A 6,463-nucleotide genomic window follows, 5' to 3' on the forward strand; every position below is an offset into this window, starting at 1 on the left:
TTGACTTGTTTGATGAATCTTAAAAGTCAGATATAATACCATAACAAAATTACTTCCCCATTTGATTAAGGAGAATAACATCATTACAAGACTCTTGACTGTGATAATATCATCATCCAGTATCCATGCTAGTGTTTATAAATTGAATATTTACATACTATTTCTGTTATTTTTAGAGCTGGTCTTTAATAATAAAACTATATAACTTTTAAAGATTATTTAAATCATAATAAATGTTTTCATTTGCAAAAGTAATTAGATCACTTTTGTCAAAGTGAATAGAAAAATGAGATTAAGCTATAATTTAATTAATATTAATAATGCTCCCCAATATTTCCACCTTAAGGTGATTTCAGAGGGGAAGCGAACTAGACTCATATATCTGACATCATTTGGATGCATTTTACTTTCGCGCTTTCAACTTATACTTTCAATCAAATAATCAGAAAACTAATTGAATGTGATTTACTTTCCAAAAGAATATTTTCATTTCAACTTACGAACACTCCCAAAAGGTTTTAAACAATAGAAAGTGCATTGAAGATGATTCAAATATATCAGTAGCTGGAAGTTAACTGCAAGTTCATAAATCACTAGGAAAAGTCATTGCAATAGTAAAAGCAGATGGCATAATTGGAATTTGGAACTTTGAGCAAAACCCATGTTGAAGATCACAGGCAGCCAACACAGTTCATCAAGTGTTAGGAAGGCCAAAAAAAATTGAAAAAGACTAGGACTTCTTCCAGATAAGATGAACTGGCCACACATAACATACGGTTGTCCACGTACATTCTATTATTTACACAAGCTTAAAATTTTCCTCAATCTCTATTTATTTAGGTCGTCAAACTCAATGTTGAAAATAGCGATAACGTATAGCGTAACGTTTACCTCCGGTTAGGTTACAATAGCGATAACGCATAGCGTAACGTAGGTTAAATAATTTATTATTATTTAAATAATTTATAGATATATAACATTCAAAATAAAAAATATGAATAATCATCGTAATTTTCAATTTCACAAATCAATATATCATCACAATTTCACACCAAATCAACCATGTTTGCCTTAACAATCAATCCAAAAGCATAAAATACTTCAAGTTCGAAACCAAAAAGGATCCAATGATCCATAAACTATGAAGTATGAAATTATTAGGTTGGGTTGGAATCCATGAAAAAGGAGTGAAAATGGGAAGGGGAGGCGGAACTGCGGGCGGCGTGAAAAAGGCGGCGTGAAAAGGGCGTGAAAAGGGGAAGGGGAGGCGGAGCTGCGGGCGGCATGAAAAAGGCGTGAAAAGGGGAAGGGGAGGTGGAAAATAACCTAAGTTATAACTCAATCACAGCCGTTCATTTCTTTTAAAAGCAATCTAAGCCATTGACAAAATAACCTAAGTTATAAAACGTTACGCCGTTACGTTACGTAACTTACGTTATAGCTAAAATAACCTACGTTATTTTGTCTTTGCGTTATTTTCAAACGTTACGTAACGTTAAGCTAACGTTACGTTACGTTAAGCGTTATTTTGCGTTACGAAACGCGTTATTTTCAACACTGGTCAAACTAAAACTAGACTGAGCAAGCGCAAACTAACCGAACTTAGCCTTAAGCTATACCATCTACTTATATTTCTGCACAATTTGCAAAAGATACACATGCAGAACAAATGTAGAAGTCACATAAACATAAAACCTAGAGAAGGGACCACTTCATACATTAATCTAAGGTCCTAAAAAGGCGTGATCACTCCAAACAACATCTAGCACTTAAACAACCTTGCACCAAATTTTAATGGTTTATATATCGACTACATAAAGGTCAAATATGCCTATATGAACTAAAGAAGCCAAGTATTCAAGCTAATGACATTGGCTTTTACAGAATTACTTCTGAAATCACAATTACCATCGCTCTAGTTCATACATAAAGCTTCTGATAATTCAAGCACAATGGTTGTCCCAGCAATGGCTTTATTCACACACTTGTCCTTTTTGTAATATTGTTGCTTAATAAATTATAGTACTTTTAAATTTTAAGTTCTTGATAATCACAACTCAAAGTTAGCACTCACCCTTACCTAAAAGCCGAACACGCGTCATCTCACCCAATTCGTAAATTCTTGTCATCTCCATATAATATATTGCTAGATACAATCCTCACTTTTTATTACCTAATTTGACCATAATAAGGGGTTTCCCATAGTAATTATCACAAAATCCAAAAAAAAAACTTTACATCCTTTTTCATATAGTGTATTTCATGATTATTCACTGTTTTGCTCATTTATCCTTCATCTCTTCAAACCCAGTACAGCAATCCTAGTTTGACTGGGGTTCCTCCTGTAAGTTTGGATCAATCGAAACAAGCACAGAGGTAAGCGCTACTCATTTAAATTTTCCGTCCTCCCAAAGAAGATTTCACTACTCGTTGGCATCCCTAGCCCCCACAAAGTGTTTGATGAAATAGGTACTTCGGCTCTCTTTATTTCAAAAGTAGATAAATTTATACATTAATATATTTTACAAATGGGTCTTGCTTGATTAGCTTCTGTAAATCATAAGATCTTTGAAAATCATGATTTGAGCTACAATTTGAATAACAAGGGCAGAGAATATGTTAACTGATTTTACTAAATTTGTAAATCTTTCTACATAATCATACGACCTATATTGGAAATAATTAACAAATTTTATCCAGTTTGACTGCAAGCAGGGGTCTTTCTACAGTGAGAAATCGGGAATCACAAAATCAAACTGAAAAAGAACGCAAACAGAAAATAAAAGAAAAGAAAAGACCTACCTCTTCCTCAAGCTCTTCAATCCTTGAAGCCAGCGCCTCCCTATCTTTCCTCTTCAGCGCCGACTCATCAAGCAAACCCTCGTCCCTAAACTTCCTCCAAACCTCCACGTCATCGCCACCTCCTCTTCCCCCTCCGTCCTCCCCCAAAAACGCCTTCGGAGGCGGCGTCGCCCCGCTTCTCCGGCGACCCCTTTCCCCTTGCCGTAAACCCTAGGGTTCGAGGCGTCGCCTGAAACCCTAGGAGAAAGAGCCCAGCTCTTCCTCTGCGGAGTGAACATGGACGAAAGTACGGATCAAGAACCCTAATTAGGGCGAATTAGGGATGCCTATACCCTAGATTCGAGAGGAATTGGGGGAAATTGCAAACCCTAGAGAGAGAAAAATAGAGAGAGGGAACGGATCGTTCTCTTTTTGGGACCGCAGCCTTTTCCCTTTTATTTTTATTTTTATTTAATACGAACTGGCAATATTGCCCTTGCCTTACCTTTCCGCGTTGTTTAATGGGGGGCGCACTCGTGGTTGTTTATGTGTGTGGACGGAATTGCCCCTGTGGTTTGAAATTTGAATTTAGGGGCTTAATTGCATAAAAATTTGCTAGTTTCTTTTTTAGTTACAAAACCCCTTTATGTTTGGCACTTCTCAGATAAATCCCTTAACCTTGAAAAGATCACAAAAGACCCAATAAGTTTTGGAGTTATCAGAAACTAACTTTCAACATTTCTCAATACCCCTCCTTAAATCATGAACTATAATATCTACTAGCAAAAATACCCAGATGCTAATTTTATCCATCATGTGATGAAAGTTTTAAGGGGGTTGTGTGAGAACCGCAAGATTTAATGGTATTTTCTGACATTTTAAAAATAATAGGGTCACCTGAGGACTTCCAAACCGAATGTGGTCTTGATGAAATTTTTGCTCTCTTTTTTTCCCCAGTTTGGGCCATTTGTGACATTGATTAACTTTCCATAGAATTTTTGCATTTAATTAGAATCAACCCCATCCACTTATGACTAGTGGTAGTCAATGAAAGGTGATGTCATGCGTCTTTTCCTGGTTAATTTAATTATTATTATTATATAACATATTAAAATTTATATGTTAGTTAACATATAACATCAAGTACATTTCATTTAATCTCCCTGACTTTTGAGGAATTTTGCTACGTACCCCCTCTGAAACTTTGTTTATTCTGCGTAATCCTCTTAAATTAAAAGATAACACCATGAACTTTGCGCGTGTATAAAGAAAAAAAGATTGGTCATGACAGATAATATTGATTAGTTATTTACTAATTGATTTTTTCATAAAATCAACAACAATACTTTTTTCCACTTAATAAGAGAGTTAATCAGCAGAGTACTCCAAGAAGTATAAATAAATTCATTTATGTCGGCAAATGAATGCGCGGTGATGAAATGTCATAAGAATCATTTAACTACTGAACATCCTCGGATACAAATAAATCCTACTTAATGACAAAGGGAGTAGTAAGTAGGCTACTAATCTTGAAGTGAGCATGATGAAACCATGATGCCAAATTATTCTAAATCTCGTGAAAGGGTGTTCTCGTCATTTACCAACCCTTTTGGATATGGTTCGCCATCTCGCAAAACATGCGCTGTACATGTCCCCTACGCAATTGACCAAAACAACCCCTGTTTGGATCGTAGGCAGTTGTGAAATAGGAAAGGGTGTTTTCGTAAAAGGAAGAAGTGGGGGAATGTTAGTGGAGCGTGATGGATGCAAGCTTGGAATATGCTGGAATAATTAAAACATGTGATGCTAAACTTTAAAAGGCTAGGGTTTGGAGACGAGCATCTGAATCTGGTCATGCGTTTGTGTGTTTCTCACTTCCTTGTTTTAAATCTAAAATAAAGTATATAGCTCGAGAAATTTATGAGTTGGATATAAGTTTTATTAAAGATTAATTAAGGTTTAGCTTTTGGTATTTGGGCTTGTTGTAGGACTACTTTCTAGGCCCACATAACATTTCAAACAAATTAGGGGCGGTGCATCTGAGCCCAGTTGGTGCAAACCGATGCATCGAGAAATTTAAAGCATTCCTATAGATTTTTTTAATGAAGTAATCGAAACCTATTAAGGTCATCTATAACAGAGCTGGCAATTAAGCGCTAAAATAGGGATTGCTAAATCCCGCGTTAAATTGATGAGGTGCTACAGTGCCACGTCCGAAATGGAGTAACACTGTAGCTTTTGAGTTTTTTTGTTTTTTCCAATTTTACTCTTAAACTATGTGATAACAAATTAAAAATACCTATTGTATCATATTATATCATTCATTAACCTCAGTTTATTTCATTTAATTTTTTTTATTTTTAACTTTTATAATGAAATTATAGTATAAAATCATTATTAAAATAAAAAAAATTGGTGTGAATTATTAAAATAAAACAATTTGTTAAATATTTAAATTGATAAAAATGTTAAAAGATAAGAATAATAAAAGGAATATTCTTTTTTGTGTAATGAGTTGGAGATGAAATAGTGATTTGATATAAAAACTACACCAACTTAATGTAAAAACTATACCATTTTAGATTTTTGGGCTGGAAATGCTCTTCAACACTTACATTTTCACGCTACGATAAAGAAGGAATTGAGTTTTTGGATCCATCTGAGCCGTTGATCTGTGAAACGTGGAGGCATCTTCGGCACTCCATAATTTTCATTACCCATGTACGGCACAGAACCCAGGACTCCGCATAATTCGAGGGTTATGATAGGATCTGAACCCCGAATATATTCTCTCTATTTTTCTATTTTTTTTAAGCTGATGACACCCGTACGAAATGAGGTCATTTTCCCACCGTGAATTAGATCTTTGATATTAGGGCCTGTTCGTTTGTTTTCAAAAAAGCAAGAAATGGAAATGGAAATAGTGGAAATCTCAAAATAACCCATTTCTTCCATTTCCATCCCTAAAACTCACCCACAACATCCAATAAAATATTATTTTCATCCAACAACTTATCCACATCATCTAATAAAATATTATTTTCATCTAACCACTCATCCACCACATCTAATAAAATATTATTTTCATCTAACAACTCATCCATCACATCTAATAAAATATTATTTTCATCCAAACATCACTCAACTCATCTCTTTTTATTATTTCAAATCACTCACATCATCGAATAAAAAATTATAACAATTCACATCATCTCATTAACATTTTATTTCTTCCATTTCATCCCAAAAAGTTGTGAAAACACATTTCTTAATCTTTCTTCACATCAACCAATAATACAATGACAACTCATCTCATCTCATTTCATTTCTTATTTTTAAGAATGAACCGAACAAAAGAAAACAAGAAAACTACAGGAAATAGGTTTCTTATAATTCATTTCCTTATTTTTTTTCGCCAACCGAACAACATCAAAACTAGTTTTCTTAAAAAATCACTCACATCATCCAATAATAATGTGACAACTCATCTCATCTCATCTCCATTTCTTTGATTTCTTTTTTTTTTAGCCAACCGAACACTCCAAAACAATTTTTCATTTTCCATTTCTTTGATTTCCCATTTTTTTTAAGGCAAACGAACAGGTCGAGATGTTAAAAATACAACGTATTCATCACATTGCGCTAATGTTATGGTTAACCTGGAAATATAGAACGCTAAATA

General features: G+C 34.3%; 1 protein-coding gene across 2 annotated transcripts in view; it reads right to left on the reverse strand.

Annotated features, from left to right (window-relative positions):
• Positions 1 to 2,925, reverse strand: part of LOC109829027 (protein CROWDED NUCLEI 1-like) — a 14,338-nt gene extending 11,413 nt beyond the window's left edge. For both annotated transcript variants that reach the window (XM_020396072.1, XM_020396073.1), the window contains exon 1: positions 2,803 to 2,925. The gene's annotated coding sequence lies outside the window, so the exon portion shown is untranslated. The remainder of the gene's footprint in view (positions 1 to 2,802) is intronic.

The sequence above is a fragment of the Asparagus officinalis genome, chromosome 1 (assembly GCF_001876935.1).
Source record: "Asparagus officinalis chromosome 1, Aspof.V1, whole genome shotgun sequence".
Lineage (NCBI taxonomy): Eukaryota > Viridiplantae > Streptophyta > Magnoliopsida > Asparagales > Asparagaceae > Asparagus > Asparagus officinalis.